We start from the raw sequence: 21,337 nt of genomic DNA, 5'->3' as shown, positions 1-21,337 counted from the left end.
GCCTTAGGAGGGCAGCTTCGACCCAGAACTTTTCTAAAGACCCTCTCATACTAATAGCTTCTTTGAAATGTCGTGAGGATAGTGTATATGTAGATGGAGAAATAAATGGTAAAAAGCATACGTTGTTGGTGGATATCGGAGCGACCAGAACCATTATACGCCCGACTGTTATAAACAACCGTAAGAAACTGTTACCAACGAGGTTGCGACTTCGGACCGCTACAGGTGAAAATGCCAACATTCATGGAGAAATTCAGGTACAATTGGGAATTGGAGCAGAAAAGTTTGTCCATACTGTTATAGTTGCTGACATCGAAGAGGATGTTATATTAGGAATAGACGTAATGAATACGCATGGATTCCAATTGGATTTTAAGAATAAGGTAATCAAAGTTGGTAACGAGGAGGTATTTCTCCATCCACATAATGACAACACTGTGCAAGCAGCCATTAAAGAAGATACAGTCGTGCCTGCGAGAAGCGAAGCGATCATGGTAGCGCGGCTACAGGGAATTGTGGACGAAGGAAGACCTGTTATGATGGAGCCTTGGAACCACGACGATGAGGTTGGCTGTGGAATCATAATTGGAAAGGAATTGGTGACTTCGGCTAAGGAAATTCCTGTGAGACTTATCAATGTCAACGACTACCCAGTGACCATAAAGAAAGAGACAAAAGTAGGAACATGTGTACCTGTGACATCCATAATCCGTCAGGCGACAACATCTGATAATTCCAACCACAAATTCGACCAAATGGTTGCAGTTGCAGGACAGTCTCTGAATCAGATTGAGAAAAGGAAATTAACACAATTTCTTCGGCAGTATCGTGATATTTTCGTACCGAAAGGAGGAAAGACGGGAAGAACTACCGTTGTTAAGCATAAAATTGATACTGGTAATGCTAAGCCAATTCGTCAAACAGCTCGACGATTACCACAGGCGAAAAGAGAGGAAGCTGAAACGATTGTTCAGAAAATGAAGAAAGACGGGGTGATAGAACCTTCTACGAGCCCATGGGTCTCTCCGGTGGTCCTGGTTAAGAAGAAACACGGAACGACGAGGTTCTGTGTGGATTAACGTTTGCTGAACAACGTTACCAAGAAAGATAGTTATCCTCTGCCTCGGATCGATGAAACATTGGACACATTGGCTGGAAGTAAATTGTTTTCTACTTTGGATTTGAAGTCTGGATACTGGCAGGTAGAAATGGACCCAGTAGATAAAGAAAAGACAGCCTTCACCACAGGATCTGGATTGTGGCAATTCAACGTTATGCCATTTGGACTCTGTAATGCTCCTGCGACATTTGAGAGGCTTATGGAAAATTAATTGAGAGGGTTATCTTGAAAACATGCCTGGTTTATTTAGATGACATAATCTTCTTGGGGGAGACATTCGAAGATCATTTGAGGAATTTAGAAAACGTTTTTAATCGACTTAAAGCTGCCCAATTAATGTTAAACCCCAAGAAGTGCCAGCTATTTCAAGGTAAAGTCAATTATCTGGGTCATATAGTCAGTAAAGAAGGAGTGGCCGTGGATAAGGGAAAAATGGATTCCATTAAGGAATGGCCAAAACCAACTGACAAACACCAAGTGAGAAGTTTTCTTGGACTATGTACTTACTACCGAAGGTTTATTAAGAAGTTTGAAGATATCGCTAAGCCATTAACGCGACTTACGGAGGAAGCAAGAGATTACCGCTGGGATACAGACTGCCAAAATGCCTTTGAGACCTTGAAAAAGCATTTAATAACAGCACCAATTTTAGGGTATCCACAGCCAGAAGGAGAGTACATCTTAGATACAGATGCAAGTAATGTGGGAATTGGAGGAGTGCTGTCTCAGATTCAAGGAGGACAGGAACGAGTCCTCGGATATTTTAGTAAAGTTCTGTCAAAACCTGACCGGAATTATTGTCTCACGAGAAGAGAACTTTCAGTAGTGAAATCAGTAGAGCACTTTTATCAATACCTTTACGGAAGAAAGTTTTTAATCCGAACCGACCATGCCGCCCTTAAGTGGTTGATGCAGTTTAAGAATCCAGAGGGTCAAATAGCCAGGTGGATCGAACGACTCCAAGAATACGATTTTAAGATTGAGCACCGGGCCGGAGTTAGCCACAGAAACGCTGATTCTCTTTCCAGAAGGCCATGCCCAGCAGAGTGTTCCCACTGCAACAAAACGGAATCCAAGGAAGCAGCAGTGCTAAGAACGACGATGGTCAACGACGACTGGACGCCTACTAAGATAAGGGAAGAACAAGAGAGAGATCCAGTTATACAGAAAATCCGAAAATGGAAAGAGGAAAACCGTCGACCACCTTGGCAAGAAATATTAAACCTATGCTCAGTAGTTAAGACGTATTGGGCCCAGTGGGACTAATTTATCATGGAAGATGGCTTGCTCAAACGAGTCCTGGAAAATGATGACGGTTCAGAGAGGAGAAGACAGTTGGTGATCCCAAAGAGCAGAATAGCCGAACTTCGTCAGTTACACGACAGTCCATCAGGAGGGCATTTTGGTGTAAAGAAGACCTTTAAGAGAATTCGGGAACGGTTTTATTGGATGAACAGTTTCGACGATGTAAAAGACTGGTGTAAGAAATGTACTATTTGTGCTACGAGTAACGGGCCTTACCGAAAAAGGAGAGCTCCTATGAGACAATATAATGTTGGAAGCCTGTTTGAAAGAATAGCTTTGGACATTGCAGGGCCATTTCCAGAAAGTGAAAATGGGGGCAAGTAAATGTTGGTAGTAATCGATTACTTCACTAAGTGGGTCGAGATTTACGCACTTCCAGACCAGAAGGCCGCCACCGTTGCAGATAAGTTGATCCAAAAATATATCAGCCGATTTGGAGTGCCTTTGGAGATCCATATTGACCAAGGCAGGAATTTCGAAAGCGAAATCTATTCCAAGGAATATGTGATAGACTAGGCATGAAGAAAACAAGAACTACCGCGATTCATATCATCCGCAATCGGATTTTATGGTAGAACGAATGAATAGGACAGTCGGCAAATATTTGACAACGATGGTGTCCGATCATCAGCGAGACTGGGACCAATACCTTCTGTTCTTCACAATGGCCTACAGATCTGCTGTTAACGAATCAACAGGCCAGACACCAGCCAGAGTCCTATTCGGACGCGAAATGCGACTACCTTGTGATCTAGAGTTTGGGTGTCGACCTGGAGAAGATGTAGCAGGTGAAGATTATGTGATCGAATTACGAAGAAGAATGGACGATGTACATGAGTTGGTCCGTTCCCACCTTCAGATCGCTAGCGACCGAATAAAGAAACGGTACGATACACAAGCCGAAAAGGGTTGCTTTAAGAAGAACGACAAAGTCTGGCTCTATAATCCCAAGAAGCGAAAAGGTTGTTCTCTCAAATTGCAGCAGTTTTGGGAAGGCCCATACTTAATTATGGAGAAGATCAACGATGTCATCTACCGAATAAGCAAGATTCCGAGGGGAAAGCAGATGATAGTACACCATAAATGGCTGGCGTCTTTCGAAGGTGACCACGACGTAGATGAAGAAATGGAAGTAAACCAAGTCCAGGATGTGTCTGACCTCACGTTTGAGGAATTCATGGGTGCCTATGGAGGTACCGGTAAAGCAAGACATGGTGTTACCACTGAATAAAAGCAAGATCTACTCGCGCTCCCCGATGACTACTCGCTGGCCCTTACCATCCCGGGCAGTATCAAAGACGCACCAGGGTTGGCATTCGTCTTTCGAAGGAAGTTTGGTCGAGTTGCAGAACTTCAATGTCAAGTGCTAGCTCCCGGTAATACCTTGAAACTCCAAGATGCATCACGTTACCTTTTCTACCTGGTAACAAAAGACACTGCCCGTGACCAACCTACCTACCGAGATGTATGGGAAGCCTTACTTCAATTGAGAGAGCACGTACTGTGCTCTCTCGTAGTGCAAAAGTTAGCCCTGCCAAAGTTGGAGTGCCGCCAATTAGATTGGAGGGTTATCCGAAATATGGTGGAGATCTTTAAAGACACCGAAGTCCAGGTGTTAGTCCCTCTTTTACAACTGGAAGTTGTAAAAGAGGGTCCAGTTGCCGATACCAGCATACCGTTCCAGTTCCGGTCCCGACAAGGTTCCAGGAGGAACCTTCTTTTAAGAGGGGGGCAATGTTACGATAATAAATATCATGGCCTACAAAACTGTAAATATATTATGACTAATTCTGTTTTTGTTGTAGTCATTTCGGCGTTTGTTTACCAGAAGCATCTAGACCCAAATTATGATGAGTCATCCGACTCGAAGTTTCCAAGTAGGCCGAATAAAACCAGTCTGAGCTTCTGGTTATTCGATGGGGAGTCGCCGCTTCACCGTTATCCTCGAATAACAGGATTTTATATTTATAGAGGAATTTTGTTATGAAGAGAGTTGATTAATTTTGAAGATTCGCGTCGCGATTTAATTGTAACGTTCGTCAAATAAATTGTACAGTAGTTTAATAAACTGATATAAATTACCGTGTGTTTTAATAAATTAAAATAAGAACGATATAATAAATTAGTAAAGAATTAATAAATAAAATATAAATAATTATAAATAAATAAAAACATTACAGTATCTAGAACCAGACTGACACATGTAGTTTCTTTCTTATATTATATATAAATATATATATATATATATATATATATATATATATATATATATATATATATATATATATATATATATATATATATAAGAAATGCTGGATATTATTGACTGTCGATATAAACAAACAACACAGTTTATTAGGGCTGCAGTCAGTAGGTTTGGCCGGGATGTTATAGAAACACTCTTTTGACTTTTGGTCGAGCTTTCGGAATTCTTTTATTCCTTCTTCAAGACACTGTAATTAGAAGAAAGTGTAAATATTTACAACATATCTCAAATTGTCATTACAACTTACTACTCGTTGAGATTATTTTTCTAAAGCTACGACACTCAACATTAAAAACACACATATAAAATATAACATTTAAAATAATGGACAATATACATTTTAAAATTTAGTTGGAAAGTTAAAATTTTGTTAGTGACATCTTTTCATGGTGTGTTTTGACTGATCCATAGAGAACAGAAAAAAAAACAAAAATAGTGTGATTAAAAAGTAATTAGGAGTTCTTGCTATTATATTAATGGAAGTAGTATCTTAAACCTGTCTTGATAGTATGCAACATGTTTTGTATGCAGGTGTATTACGGTATGTATATGTAAAAGTAAATCTTTATTTTATTTTTGATGTTTTGTCAGTAAGTAACAATAAATTTATTATTACTTACTTATTTATTGTCATTTATTGACAACTAATAAACTGTGTTGTTTGTATATATATATATATATATATATATATATATATATATATATGTATTAGAATGTTTTAATTTTATTGAATTTGAGGAAACATGTTTGATAATTCATTTCGATATTTGATTTATGTCAGAAACAGACTCGTTTATGTTTATTATATTTTTCGTTGTTGATAATTAGTTTTCGATTGTTATATGGCTGCGTACTATACATAATAGAATGATGAAGTATTTAACTTGTCATCTGATTATTTAAACAACAAAGTAAAGTGGCACCAAATTTGAATATTTAAACTTTTTGAATTTAGCCCGGAAATTTAATATTAGTGAATATATTAGTTTTCGTATGATAGAATGTAATTAGAGATATTGCTTAGTTTATCAATATCAGTTTTTTCGTTAACACATTGATATTTATTTATGCATACCATTTCTAAAAATCCTTTTTAGTTTAATTGGTTTTCAGGTCTTAATATCTTGGTTTCAATATATCAAAATTACGTTTTTTGAGTTGTAACCCTCTTTTTCCGCATGGTCGATATATATATATATATATATATATATATATATATATATATATATATATATATATATATATATATATATATATATATATATATATATATATATATATGCCATGGCCCGAGCGAGGGTCGGCGCCTCGTTATGAACGCACGCTTAGGCACCAGGATGACAAGCATGTGGCCAAGGTAACCAATCATGACAAAGATTGTTACTTTGGTCGGCCAATCACAGCGCTGGTTATTAACTACGCTGTCATTGGCCTCTCGGCGGAAGATTGCTGCAAATTCTCAAACACGATGTGTATAAAAGAGCAAGCACATCTTCCGATCGGGATCCAGTCGTCATGCACTACTAGTCCCACTAGACCTTGTTGGCCTGATGTGCTACCGCGCTACTTTGGATGTCACACCTCGATTTTGTGTTGATTATCGTAAAATCAACAAGATAACACTCGACGAGGTCTCCACCCTGTCGTTAATTCACGATGCAATTAAAGAGCTAGGAACGGCGAGAATATTTTCGGCATTATATTTGAAGAGTGGTTTTTGGCAAATACCACTACACAAAGATTCGATTCCGCTGACAGTATTCAGTCTACCCGACGGATCGTCTTATGAGTTCGTAGTTATGCCATTCGGACTCAAAAATGGACCTGCAGCCTTCCAAAAATTAGTTAAATCAGTCTTCTCTGGTTTTATAGACGAATTTGTAAAGGTCTACATGGATGATATAATCATTTATTCCAACTCCTGGAAAGATCATCAGAAACATCTCCACCTCGTCCTAGAGCGACTCAGAACACATGGACTCTGGGTTTCGATGAAGAAATGTCGGTTTGCTACCAACACGTTAGAGTATTTGGGTACTCAACCCTTGGAAAAACATTGCGAAAAAATCCAAGGCTTTCAGCGACCCAAATCCGTCAAACACCTCAGAAGTTTCATTGGGACAGCAAATTGACTCATTTGCAGTCATTATCACTCCTTTGACTGACTTAACATCAAAAAAGAAATTAACTATTGACTTAATTATGACTATTTTTATTTGAATTAATGGCTTAGTGATAAGAATTCTTCTTTTGCCACATTTATGACAATGTATTATAATATATATATATATATATATATATATATATATATATATATATATCATATAATTATATTGTATCAATGTTTTACCTATGTATACTAATTACCATTTTCATATGTTTATTGACAAAAATTTGTAAACTGTCTTGTTTTTTCAATAAAAAAATACCCTGCCAACAGGTCTTCGGAGGGGAGGGAGTGTCGCCAAGGTAACCAATCACGACAAAGATTGTTACTTTGGCCGGCCAACCACAGCGCATGCTATTAACTGCGCTGTCATTGGCCTCTCGGCAGAAGATTGCTGCAAATGCTAAAACACGATGTGTATAAAAGAGCAGCACATCTTCCGATCAGGATCCAGTCGTCTTACACTACTAGCCCCGTTAGACCTTGTTGGCCTGATGTGCTACCACGCTACTTTGAGTTTTATTATTTAACCAATATCCTGCTATCGTCGAAGACGTCGAATCCAAGAATAGTTATCCAATTTAGAAGTTAAATTATCAAGAGTACGAGAACCGGCGTGTCGACTACAAAACGCTTCCTGACAGTAGAACACGACTTTCTGAGATAGAAAAGACATTGGTCTTAGAACTATTTCAAATTGTGTCGAACTGACCACAGCGTTATTTGGGCCTGTCACGGTAAAGAGCGAATGAAAGCCCCGACGGGGACTTGTAATTGCTTTTCCGATCAGGTCGAGCTGCAATAACACTTTGTCGCCGGAAACCTTATGCAAATAGTAACTATAGGTAATACTATTAGCGAAAGGTAGCAACACGAAGCGACAGGCAGCAAGAATAGTCGACAATGCCGGCATTCTTGTACCTCTCTCGAGGAGAAGGAACGCGGCTACACGAAGTGAGAAGGCCGGCATTTCTGTGGAATTTGAGATATACACCACGCATCAGAATTCTAACACAAATATTAAGTCATTGTAAGAATATTGTCTGTAAGAAAGCTCGAACTGTTAGAGAATTCTGATTGCCGGTGTCCCCTCACCTACCACGGAGGCTCGGCGGAGCTTCTCATACGTAGAGGCCGGAATCCCAATTTAACTCCTCGAAACGAAGATGGACTCTCGAAACTTGAACCGGTAGTTGTGATTTGTGACGTACGTAATACTTTTTCCAGAGCTAGATTGAATAATATACAGGAGAGTGGGTCTCCCTAACGTAGCCCGTTATTTGATTTAAAAGGTTCAGAGAGTTCCCCCTGGATTCGTACTCTGCATTCAATTTTTTCAAGGGTTAGTTTGGTTAGACTTACCAACTGATTTGGTACTCCTAGGTCTATCATTGCTCTAAACAATTCTCTTCTATTTACAGAGTCGTAGGCTGCCTTGTAGTCTATAAATATGTGGTGCGTGTCTACACCGTATTTCAGTGTTTTTTCTAGAGTTTGTCTCAGGATTGAAATCTGATGAATTGTTGATTTACCACCTCTGAAACCAGCCTGATATTGTCCTATTATTCGCTCTGCATATGGTGCCATACGATGGCATAGTATATTGGGGAATATTTTATACGCTGCATTTAGGAGCGTAATTCCTCGATGGTTAGAGCATTCAAAGATATCTCCCCTTTTGTGTATGGTGCAAAGTATTAAAATATTCCAATCATTGGAAAGGGACTTCTGTATTCATATTTCTTTTACATTATTTACACACATCACCTCTATTTACACACAATTTTACCTGAAATTAAAGAAACGACATTTAATGTCACTAGCTCTCAATGTTTAACATTCCTAACCACAAATTAAATCTGACAAGTTTTTAAATATAAAGATGACAGAAGTGGCTAATATTTCAGCCAATGTGCTCGGTAGAGCGCGGCAATATTTGAATGATGAAATTATAATTTCATTACATCCCCTTTCCCAGAGGAGAAAATATTCATGCCTTCAAAAGTTTAGTAATCGTCTTCGTCTTCTTCATCTTGTTCTTCATCTTTAGGTGTTGAGATTGGAGTCAGCTTGGATATGTGGAACAGATTGGACTCTGATTTTCTTCGGTTTAGGTTTATTCTGTAAATTGAATTTGACAATTTTTCCGTAATTTCATAAGGTCCTATTTTCAGTTCGTCAAGTTTGTTCCTGTTTAATTTGTTTCCATTTTCCAAAAATATCAAAGCACTTATCTTGAAATCAAAATGTTTATGGTTGTTGTCATAAATTTGTTTATTATAATTATGAAATTTGGTCGTTCTATCTAGAGCAATATTTCTATTACGAATTCAATCTTTCTCAGAAGTTAATTTTTTTTTAGTTCATTTGGTAACATTGCAAAATTTTTGCCATACATTAAGTATGATGGTGCGAAACCAGTGACATCATGTTCTGTTTCATTGTATTTGCGCACACATTCTTGTGCTATTATTGTCCAAGCAGTTTTTTGTTCTTTTTCGTTAATATTACATCTGATTTTATTAATTAGGGTCTGATTTTTTCTTTCATTTAAGCCGTTAGAAAATGTTGAATTTGCGGCAGTAAAGATTCATCATCATCTTGGTGCTACAGCCCTTAGATGGCCTCGACCTTCTAAAGCTTTCTACGCCATTCTGTTCTGTCCCTTGCTTGCATTTTCCAGTTGCCGACTCCGATCTTCTCTGCATCTTGTGTTACCTCGTCCATCCACCTCAGCTTTGGTCTACCCCGTCTTCTCATTCCCACGGGTTGCGCTGTTAGAATATTTTTTATCATGTTCGATTCAGTGGACCGGGCTACATGTCCTGCCCACTGCAGGCGGTTTCGCTTAATTATAGTGATAATATCTTTACCAGCAAACGTATGCTTGTGGATATTCTGCAGTTCAAAGTTATATCTACGCCTCCATATTCCGTTCCCACAGACCGCTCCGAATATCTTGCGTAGCACCTTTCTTTCAAAAATCGATAGAGCGGATTTATCTGTTTTAGTTAGCGTCCATGCCTCTGATCCATATGTGAGAACGGGGACTATCAGTGTTCTATACAGCCTTATACGAATTTTTTGAGACAGAAGTTTGTTAGCTAAGTACTTTGATAGACCATGATAACACCTGTTTGTGCAATTATTATTCGCCTTTTTATTTCCTCAGATGTGTTATGATTGGGGTTAACCGATGTCCCGAGATATATTAACTCTTTGACTGCCTCTAAGTTTTGGTCATTGATGATTAAATCTGCGTCAATATTTCCAGCTCTTGTGTTTTTGTTAGTCGCCATGAATTTGGTTTTATTTTGATTTATATGTAATCCCATTCGTTCTGCTGCTGCTACTAGCTCGGTTAGGATTTACGTTTATAAATTAGCGTCTCGTACAACTTTTTCTAAGGCAACATTAAAAAGCTGACACGCCAGCGCATCTCCATGCCTTAAACCCCTATATATTTCAAATGAGGTTAACGAGTCGTTTTGAATTTTTACTGCTGATAGCATCTTCGCCATTGTCACTTTTATCAAACATATGAGTTTTTTTGGAATTCCAAACTCATTCTTAGCGTTGTAAAGACTTGGTCTTAAAACACTGTCATATGCTGCTTTAAAATCGACAAAAATATGACAGGTATCTATGTTAAACTCTTGCGATTTTTCGAGGAGCTGTCGTAGTGTAAAGATCTGGTTAATGGTTGAACGTCGACGCCTGAATCCTGCCTGATATTCTCCTAGGAACGTTTCGGTATAAGGCTTCAATCTCTCGTGTAAAATATTTGACAATATCTTGTATGCTGTATTTAGGAGAGTTATTCCGCGGTAATTATTGCATTCCAGTTGGTTTCCCTTTTTGTGTAACGGGCAAATAAAGCCTAAGCTTCATTCTTCAGGCATTTGTTCCTCAGACCAAATTTTACAAACAATTTCTCGCATCACCTTGGTGAACTGCTCTCCACCGTGCTTGAATAACTCTGCTGGGATGCCATCGCTGCCTGGAGATTTGTGACTCCTTAGTTTTTCTATAAATATTTTAACTTCATCTACCGAGGGGGGTCCACGAGTTCCTCATTTCGGTATTCCAGCTCTATAGTGTTAGAAGGTCCCCCTTCCAGCAACTCTCGAAAGTGCTCTACCCATCGTAACAGGATATCCTTTTTGTTGGTAAGTTGGCAGTGAAGATTATTGGTATAAATTTTTGATCTAAAAAGTTTTAAAAATTTTTTGAATTTATTCCTGGGTATTAGTCTGTTAGAATCATACCTATCTGATCTGTCTCTGATATGCTTTTCACAAGTTTAATAAAATCATTTGCAGTTTGAGTTTTCGATGATAGAATATAAATATGCATATCGTGTAAAGTGATCCACTAGAATATTTTTTGGTAGATCGAGAACCTCCAAAACCTCCGATTGTGTCTATGGAAATATTTTCGAACGGTTTTGTGGCTGGGCCCAAATGTGACATTAATTCAAGTTTTCCTAGTCCTCTTGATTTGTTTCTAGTACATACTGCACAGTTTTGACATGTTTCCTTTATATTTTTTGTTAAATTTTTAGCCGTATAGTATGGTCCTATCATTATTATGCATTTGTTTTATTCCTATATGTTTCTTTGTACATCTTTTAAAAATTGTATGCTATAATCTTCGGTTAGAATAATTTTTTAGTTTCCTCTTACTTTTTTGCAATAAAGAATATTTTTAGTTACCAGTTTATTATTATGTTTTATATCTTTATTTTACTTGGTCTTTCAATATTTTTTGCAAGAGTTATCAAATTTATAACTTCCAACTGCTCCTCCATATTTTTATCGGGTTCTAAGACAGGATTTCTGCCAAGGCAGTCAGCTTCTAAGTTATATTTTCCAGAGCAATATTTCACCATAAAATCATATTGCGATAAATAATATGTTAAATCACCTAGTTCTTCATCTGTTCTAGACTTTATATTCATATTCTCCAATGACTTGTGGCCAGAAAAAACAGTAAATTTTTTGCCTATTAAGTAATGTTGCCAATATTTAACACATTCTTTAATTACCAGGCACTCCAGGTATAAAGCTTTTATCCTCTTCTGCACTTCATTTAGTTTCTTTGAGAAATAGGCCACTGGTTTTCCTTCATTGTTTTCTTGTAGTTGTTTTAGCACCTCTGCTATTCCTGGTAAACTAGCATCAGTATATATGGATATCGGTAGAGTTGGATCGAAGATAGTTAGTACAGGTTGAGTTAACAATACATTTTTTAATTCTTTAAATGTTTTTTTTGGCATTCTTTAGTCCAATTAAATGGTTGACTGTTTCTTATGCAAAGGATCCAATTTTATTGCTATTTTTGGCACATATTTATGGTAAACATTTATCTTCCCTAGAAACTGTATAACATTTTTCTGTGTTTTCTTACTGATTCAGCTGCAAACATGCATTTTACAAATTTTAATCTAAATCCTTCACTTTTGATTGTTTAAATAGTTGTGCTAGATGTCTGATATGTATCTGGAATGATTTTGAAAAAATGAGTATGTCATCTATGTAGCTCACTGTGAAATCTGCAAGTTTGTGTTTTCTTATTATGTTACACATTATTCTTTGAATTTTGCTGGAGATGTTTTTAACCCAAATGGTAAACAAGCCCATTGAAAAAGTCTTTCTTGTGTAAGAAATCCAGTTTTGTGCCTATCTGTAATACGCATAGGGATTGATCAAAAATCAGAGTTTATGTCCAGTGTTGAGAATAATTTGCAATTTCTTGTCTTTACCATTAAATCCTCTACAAGTGGAAACGGTTGTGATTGGGGCACTACAATTTTATTCAATTTTCTGAAATCAATGCACAATCTTGACTTTGTATTTTCATCTCTTTTATAAGCTAATGTAACTGGGGCTGCAAAAGGACTGTCAGATCCTTCTATTAGATTCTTGTCTAGTAGCAATGGAATTTGTTTCACAATCTCCTTTTTATCATCAACTGTGGTTCGATATGGCCTTTTGTTGCAATATTTCTCTTTCAATAAATTAATGTGTGCTTCATAATCCTTCACTATCCCTATATCATATTTGTCTTTTGCAAAGACAAATTTGTTGATCACAATCTAAATGGTCTACATGAATTTTAAAATTTGTCTCTTCAAAATGTTCATTGAAATTTATTGGATTGGATTATCATTTTGTAGTTCACATTCTAACTCTAAATTATTGATATTAGTTAGTTTAGTATTTTATACATTTTTGATAGAGTTTGATTTCGTGATATACGTGTTTCAAGAAAACCACGGTAGAAATTGGTGTCAGAACTGGGATGTCTTAGTGGCTGAGCTCAGATGATTATTAGTTGAAAATTCCAAGAACTAGAGGTCAAAGCGATTCCCGACGGATTCTGAAGATGTTCCAGAAGATCCCTTCCTCCAAGATCCTTTATTAATAGCCATACTGGTAACATGACATTCTGGTAAATAAAAATTTTAAATGTCATATATAACACCGGCTACACTCCAATGGATTGGCTTTATTCAACCTTTATAATGATCCCTAAGTCACAAAAAGCGGTAAAATGCAAAGTACTTAAAGTATTTGTTTACTAAACTTCTAAAATACTTTTCTAAAGTAATTTTCTTAAAGTATTTCTTTGCATCCTCTATACAAGAATGTTAAGAAAGCTGGAAGAGCTAGTTGACAAGACACAATTTCAAGAGCATACTGAGTTGAAGCAGCTTTCTGCTTGAATACTTTTGTACAAAACTGCATAGACCAATGAAAGGATATATTCATCACATTCCTCGATTATGAAAAAGCATTTGGCACTTTAAAAACACTATGCAATGTTAAAAATGTTTTACAAAGATAACATTGACGAGAAAGATGTAAGAGTAATCCAAAATCTCTATTTCGAGACTGGCTGAATGACGAAAGTCTATGCCACAAAAAAAAATCTCTATTGGAATTAAAAAGCACGAGTGAGTGTATTTTTTGCACTTGCACTAATTTATTAACAGCACTCAAAGGCTCTGAGTGTGGTATAAAGGTCAACGGGTACCCGAAAAATAACATTCTTTACGCCGACGACACCGCTATAATCACAGACAACGAACATGATATGCAGTTGATGCTAAATAAAATTAATACCGTAGGAATAATATGGATTACAGATAAATGCTGAAAAAACTAAATGCATGGTAATAAGAAAAAATGCACTTTTTAGAGTACAGCTGCAAGTAAATAATGCTCCAATCCAGCAAGTGAAAACATTCAAATACTTGGGAATGATAGTGAATGACCAATGGGATCTTCAACAAGAAATAAAATGGCGTAACAAACACAAGAATTCATTAAATTTAAACCGCTACTATGTAACCGCAATCTTTCCTTCAATCTCTGCTACAGGATGGTAAAATGCTATGTATGGTCCATATTGGTATACGGCATGGAGACATGGACGTTAAAAATATCCTCTATTAATAAGTTGGAAGCCTTCGAAATGTGGACCTTCCGAAGAATGTTCCGCCCACCATGTAGCATGGACAAATAGGAAGGAAAACGAGGAAGTCTTAAGAAGTGTAACTACCGAGACAGAATTAGTCAACGTGATCAAAGTACGAAAAATTGGATATCTGGGCCATATCCCGAGAGAAAAAAAAATACGTAATCCTTCAACTAATTATCCAAGGAAAGATTGAGGGCAAAAGAGGAGTAGGTTGCAAACAAATGTCATTGGTTACTTGAATGAATAAAAATGTCTAAATTGATTAGAGAAGTGAAAAAAGAAATAACTTTTAAACGAAATAAAAGTAAAAGTATGAATTTATTAATGTCAAGATGAAGGGGTATATATTAGAATTTTTAAATTAAATATTAGAATCTCATAGTATCCAGTCCATGGAAGAAATTGACAAGAAGGACCAGAGGATAACGAGTTTAGATCTCATTTTATTTTCACTATTTAATTATTTTTATAGAAGACTGAAAAATATAAATTTATTATCTTAGAAGATCAAGATTAATTAACCGTAACACTTAAATCAAAAGCAAATATTCTTCATAGCCTACGAAAGTTTTTAATTTATTCGCAAAACAAATTAATAAAATATCGCCTATAATTATTTGATTGTAAAAGACGATCTAACGACCGGCATTGTGGGACATTGAAGTATCAACAACTGTGTTGCATCTTAATCAGTTTTCCTTAACGAGTCGTATGACGAAAGTGAAAGAACTTCTAACTGTACAGTTCCGATTATTTTTTGTTTGGTGATTCTTTACTTGTGTACCATTATTTTTAAGGTAAGTCAAATTTCTTCTAAATGTTTCTAAATATTTTTGTATATTATTGGTAGTTAAATAGCGGTTCTTGTGTTTAAGTAAATAGTATTTTACCTAATCTTTAATACGGTATTTAATAAAAATATTGGGTTTACAGAATATTCACTATGAGAATTACAGACTGTCTACTTAAAATGATTTATTTCAAACGAATTATTTAACTTATATTTATAAAGGATATTAATAATTATTATTTAAATGGGAATAAGCAGTAAGCCATAATTAAAGGTTAAAGTAAATATAAACTTACTTTAACGTTTAATTGTGGCTTATTTCCATTTAAATAGTAATTACTCAAAAATGCCACAAGAAAATAGCTTCAGAACAATATTAAGGATATTAATATTTTAAATATATTAACTGCGAAATTTTAATGTAAAAATATGACCATATAACCCAAATAACTTTCACCGATTGATAAAACATTGATCTTAATTAGAATTCAGATATTTTAATGAAATAAGTAAAAATGAACTTTAGTTATTATATTAATAGCCCGCTTTAGCTCGGCAATTTCCTATCTCAAGCGTTTTCTCAGATCTTCCTGTACTTAGTCCATATACTTATCTTATTTTAACCGTTCTTTATATTTACAGCTTTCCTATCTTTTTTGTTGCAATATGATTTTTGTTGGGTTCAGGAGGCTTTATACTCCAGTCTTTTTTTTTCTGAAAAATGACTTTGGCAGAGCCAATTAGCCAGACTTGTGTTTATTGTTAAAATCGACTGAATTTTAATTATTATTGATTGCAGATTCATAGCCAAAAATTTCTTTTTATCAGTTACCAATGTTAGTACTACATAAACCTAATACACTGCGCTCCAAAACGCATAATTTTAAAAACCCTGGTAAATCAAATAATTATAATGTTTCGATTTTTGTGTTAATATATTATTGTTACCCCCGGTATATTGCAAAATTTATCTAAAGAACGGTAAAATTGTGCGACCTGTGTTTGTTCGGTCTTTACGAAAATTCGGAAAGTCCATCAATATTCCACTGTAAAATAGAGTTGAATATTATGATTCAGTTGAAGAATGTTCGTTGTCAGTATGGTCTTGTGCGAGAAAATGTCGCAGTTTTTTTAGCCTTGTAAAACGATGTTTTGTAGCTTTGTTTGGAATATATTGATAAGAGAAGGTAAGCAAATGTATGAGACCAAGGAAATGAGATGTATATTCCTTAACAATTTTGATAGGGAATTGACTGCCTTGAATATTTTCAATGAACATCATTAATTGGTCATAGCTTGTCACAGGTGGTGTTGATTGTTTACTAATAAATTATTCGAGCGATTCGGGGGTAGGTAATAAGTGTTTAGGTTTTTCAGTTTTTGAGTTTGGGTTTTATGAGGCCGAGCAGAAAGATTTTCGTTTGATTATCAACAGTATTTTCGGCAGGTGGAGATGATGTTTTCTCTATGGTTCGTTTGGCGGACTAGGTGATTCTTTCGTGATCGCTAGTAAAGTCTGTGAACTTATCTTCATATTTTTGGCTGTAGCAGAAGATTCCAGTGGAGTATTTTCGTTCGTTTTTAAATCTTGAGTTGCCTCAGAAACAGGCTGTTTAATTTGCACTGATCTAGAGTTAAAGGTGATTGGTGTGGACACTTGTGGAAATATTTTGGTAATTTTGTTATTTTGGCTAACTTATTTACAAGCATTGGTAGAAGAGTCAGAAGTTTGAACAGTAGAGGTGGTTAAGGGTCCTGAAGGCTGAGAAGAAGAATTTTTATTACTTGAACAGTTACTAGCAATGTGAACTGTTACAGATATAACATGTCACACTATTCTGCGAAATGAATATTCTATAACTCGTATTATCATAATTTATAATTGAATCTGACTGGGAGGCTGCTGAAGAATAAGATATATTCTCTGAGACATTCTGTATAGTAACATCTGATGACATGTTAGTAATTTATTTTACGGTACTCCAGAAACTAATTACCTTTCGTTTCCCGCAAAAAACAGACTGGTTAATTGTTTATAATCCATAAACCTGTGTCTATCTACAATTGATGTAGTAGACTAACAGGAATAGAAAACTAACAAATCTGGTTTAAATACGCAACTTTATGCTTAAATAATATATGTGGTATAAAACTTACAGTTTAAAGTTAGTTTGCCCACTTCAGCTATAAATAAAAACTGGTAGTTTCACTAGTAATAAGCAAAATATTAAGAACTGAGACATTTCGTGTTTACAACTCATTAACTTTTTTCGGATCCCGAATTCGGATTTCTAAAATTAATACTATTACTAATATAATATTTAAAAATTAAATCTAAAGCTAAGAATAATACTATTCCCAAAATTATTAACTGTGACTATACAAGCAGCTACACAGGGTAAGACGACCTGTCGTCACTCGACACTGAGGAGTTGGCAGATTGAGACCTCAGTGTTGTTTGACGGTTCTTGTATTTCTATATGTTTTCGGTTCTTCCCAAAAACTTAGTAATTTTTCATTTATATATATAATTTAAAATAAAACATTGGTGAAAGAATAACCAAACTGACATGTACCTACCTTTTAAATTTTTAAAGATATAACACTGCAGTGTTAAATTAAAGATACCTCGTTTTATGCTTAGCTTCCCCTAAATAACTGGAACTCCAAAATGTCTCTGATGGTGTACGGCCATATGTTATTTGTAACTATGATGTAGAGTATATATTTGACATTATAATGTTAACAATTTAAATTATTAAAATAGCTTTTAAAATAAGTTCATTTAACGCTTAATAATAAAATATGAATTGAATTTTTAATTGAATCGGTGAGATCTAAAAGGATAACATTCCATTTTTTGCCAAATTTATTTAAGATAGCAGTTTTGTTCACTTTACCAAGCCCTACAGACTTAGTCAAAGACAGATAACATTCCATCACATTAAATAGCTCATATTAAGCCAGTTTTCCTGAAGTAAAATCTAAACTGATAACATTCCTGGAATGTTATCCCTTTTGACCTCAACGAAATTATTTTCATCATTGACATGTAAAAGGATAATATTCCAGTTTTATATATTCTTGATTCTTTTTTGTTTTCTATTTTCTACTCTTGTTTTATTTTTTACTTGTTACTTGACCATATTAACCAACCAAAAGTATATTGTGACAGAGTGTTTGTTATTACATCAGCTTTTAGGTTATGTTTTGTATTGTTTGCTGTGTAAAGTGAGTTTAGTTTGTTCTAATAATTAGATAATTAAATATAAGGTTGAATGCTCGGATAAATGAACTTTGATCAAATAAAAGGCATATATCGAGCACAGTTTAATTTAATCTTGCCCAAGTACTTTCGATCCCTAGATCATCTTCAGGGGCATTTCGTCAATTGCGGCCTATCCGACCAGAATAAAATGTCATAAACATATAATTGTACAACACACTACACTACACAAGGACAAACAAACACTTTAACATTATTGAAGAATAGCTACATTGCGTACAGAAGCCGGAGACAGAATCTGTCTAGGGATCGAAAGTACTTGGTTAAGATTAAATTAAACTGTGCTCGATATATGCCTTTTATTTGATCAAAGTTTAATTAGATAATTATTTAATGGTTTATGATGTTTAATATCAATAACTCTAATAGTCAGTCTCCTGTAAAAAGAAGAGGTAGTGGGGTGACAAAATTAAAAGAAAAGAGAGCAAGAAGGAATGGATCAGAATTTGTCACTTCCAAAGGTGTTTTGGTTGAAGAAAGGAAGACTGGGCCTGGCTGTTTTTGTAAGAAAAAATGCACAGATTTATTTTCTTTGAAGAGAAAGCAGGTATTATTAAACTTGTATACAATGGTCAGCCTAAAAATGAGTCAGACACTTTTTTAATGGGCCTTATTAACAGATCCGATGTGACTATACATAGGCCTAAAAATGACGACTCTAAGCAAATACAATCAATCATCTTTCAAGTGTTTTTCATTGCGGAACAACACAAAAGTGGAAGTTTGTAGAAAGGCATTTTTAAGTTTACCTTCAATAAGTAATAAAGCATTACGACGTCTTACTAACTTAAAAAATAAAGGCGAGCTTCCATATGATAAAAGAGGGTTTCACACCCCAGAAAATCAAATGATATTGTTAAGAAAATGCAAGATCATATTGAATCATACCCAAAGAAAACATCTCATTATTCATCAAACAGTTTTATATTTAGATGCAACCTTAACCGTAAAAAAATCTATGATATGTTTTTAGACAAATATCCTGATATTTCGTCAAATGGTGTCAAGTATGAGTTCTTTTTAAAATACATGTACTATAAGGAAAACTTTAATTTTAAATCCGGCAGGCCTCAAGTTGACGTCTGTTTAGTCTACGAAGAACTCTCTGTGAAAATGAAATCTTCTCTTAACCAAAATGCAAAGTTATCAGCTGCGGCTGATATGATTATACATAAACGAAGAGCTAAAAAATTTTACTCTAAAATAAAATGTGTTCCAGAAATGTGCAATAACAGAACAGACATTATGGTAATTAGTTAACTTTATGAAAAATGTACAGTTGCCTGCATTATCTGTGTAGGAAATGTTTTACCTGCGTAAACTATGGTTGTATGTATTTAGTGTCCATAACCTAACATCTAATGAAGCACAAGCATAACAACACATGCATAAATAACAAAATAGATTCGAAAATTATTTTTTTAAATACTATGTATAAAAATCAAACAAATACCTAAATAAACAACGAGGAGAAAACGACAGACTTCTAATTCACATTATCCGTACCAACATGTTTCGACTCGTTCCGTAGCGGTCGGCATCCGTAAAATATTGTTTTCGAATATACTGAACGTAAGGGGTCTAATACGATACGTTCCAGGACAATACAATAACATCATTCAAGAAGATAACGTAAAAGCTCCAAAATTTCTAGTAGTACCATTGGAACATGCAAATTTTCTTGATTTTCAACAATGATGGCCTTCAATATTCAAGAAAACTACAAAAGGTCAAGACAAGACACAATATTTTAACTTCAGTAAATTCAAGCACTTCCAGTATACCAGTGAGGAATATGGATATATCGACCCTCGTCCATTTATTGATTCTTTCGTGGTTGGAACTTTCAAGTTGTTTAAAGCAGGAAGAGTGGAGCTTCTTACAGATCAAGTCTATCACTCAATGTTGCCAGTGAAAGCTAACAAACTCGTTTATGTCAAAAGAATTATGCATTACGTAGCAGAGAAACATAAACATTTCTACGAACAGATCCTAAGTTGGGACCAATCGATTTCAATAGAGGCGAATGATGAAAGTCTTATTAGTGATTTAAGTGACGATGAATAAACTGTATAACAGCATTTAAATGTAACCAAATAGGTTCGTAGTAACAAAATAGCGTTGATTTTTTACTTGAGTTCTAAAAGGATAACATTCCAATAAGTAAAATAGTAATTACTCAATAAATGTGTACATATCAAACCTAATTGTTACATAAATATCTTCTGCTTACCCTATACTTCTTCTTCCTATGCCGTCCCCATTAACGGAGGTTGGCGACCACATTTCTAAAAGTTTCTCTGTCTTTTGCTACGTGGAATAATTCGTCAACAGTCATGTTTGTCTAGTTTTGAATATTTCGCAGCCATGACTTCCTCTTTCTACCTATTCCCTTTTTGCCATCGACTCTACCCTGCATGATGACCTGCAGAAGACTATATTTATCATTCCTCAGTATGGTCCAAGGTATGCAGTCTTGCGTCCTTTTTTTTAAACTTTACAAATGGTCGAATGCTCCCCACCCCTAGGGAGCATTCGACCAGGTGGAGGGGAGCATTCGACTATGTTAAAAAAGGATATTTAAAGGAATAAAAAAAGAAAAAGTTTTGAAAAAGTACTTTATTTTAGAAAAAATATCAAGAGTAAAACGCAATGTAGCGGAAAAATAAGATTAATGACCTACTTAAACAAAATCAGTTAACAATTAAGGTGCTAAAATTGTAATTAAACTTAAAATATAAAGCTGTTCTTGTTGTTCCAGTTTTTGTTAGAGTTTTCAATTTGTTGATAATGTCTCCATTGTCCACTTCGCTTATGTCTTAAATTTTTTTGCTGCCTCTTCTGAAATTTCCAAAATTTGCCCCGAAAATGAATCAGTTTGGATTTAGTCATGAATCTTACTAAAACAAAATCTTCTT

At 35.2% G+C, this 21,337-nt stretch overlaps 1 protein-coding gene across 2 annotated transcripts in view; it reads left to right on the top strand.

The window, feature by feature from the left end:
• LOC140443556 (sodium/hydrogen exchanger 9B2-like) overlaps nt 1-21,337 on the top strand; it is a 205,401-nt gene that overhangs the window by 42,044 nt on the left and 142,020 nt on the right. The window contains exon 1 of one of the 2 annotated variants that reach the window (XM_072534876.1): nt 15,007-15,140. The exons of the other annotated variant lie outside the window; for it this stretch is intronic. The gene's annotated coding sequence lies outside the window, so the exon portion shown is untranslated. Of the gene's footprint in view, nt 1-15,006; nt 15,141-21,337 lie in introns of those variants that run through there. 2 annotated transcript variants of the gene reach the window in all.

Source organism: Diabrotica undecimpunctata, chromosome 6 (assembly GCF_040954645.1).
Source record: "Diabrotica undecimpunctata isolate CICGRU chromosome 6, icDiaUnde3, whole genome shotgun sequence".
NCBI classification, from domain to species: domain Eukaryota; kingdom Metazoa; phylum Arthropoda; class Insecta; order Coleoptera; family Chrysomelidae; genus Diabrotica; species Diabrotica undecimpunctata.
This window is presented reverse-complemented; position numbering and strand designations above follow the sequence as displayed.